Below are 511 nucleotides of genomic sequence, written 5' to 3' on the forward strand. Positions count from 1 at the left end.
TTTACTTGGTTTTAGTTTGAAGAGTTCTTGTAGTGTAAGCTGCATGTCCTTGTTCATAGACGGGCAGAAATACTTTGAGATGGCTAACTGATTCGTTGTCCGATTACCTGGGTGCGCCAGATCGTGAACGACGTGAAATACTTCCTTTCGGAAATTGACCAGAATATATGCCCTTGGTCCCTTGTCTGAGGTCTCCCAGTATATACTGGATGTTCAGCCAAAGAAAGGAAACTCCCTAAAAGGATATTCGGGGTTGGTCCTCAAGCTCTGAAGCACTGAGTTGCCCTTCTGTGCCTTGGTGATCACCGGAAAATCGACAGTTGCGGGGATCTTGACCTCTGCACCACGTGACAAAGTGCCAGCAACCACCTTATTTTTCCAGACACGTGTTGAATGTCGGAAGTGAACTGACTGATAAAACTCAAGTGCCGAAGCTGGCGGGGGGACGCTTTGTCGCTCTTTCAATTTAAATGTGAACGATTTGCATTCAAGGGAATACCGGAAGTGTTTA

The sequence above is a fragment of the Hermetia illucens genome, chromosome 4 (assembly GCF_905115235.1).
Source record: "Hermetia illucens chromosome 4, iHerIll2.2.curated.20191125, whole genome shotgun sequence".
Classification (NCBI taxonomy): domain Eukaryota; kingdom Metazoa; phylum Arthropoda; class Insecta; order Diptera; family Stratiomyidae; genus Hermetia; species Hermetia illucens.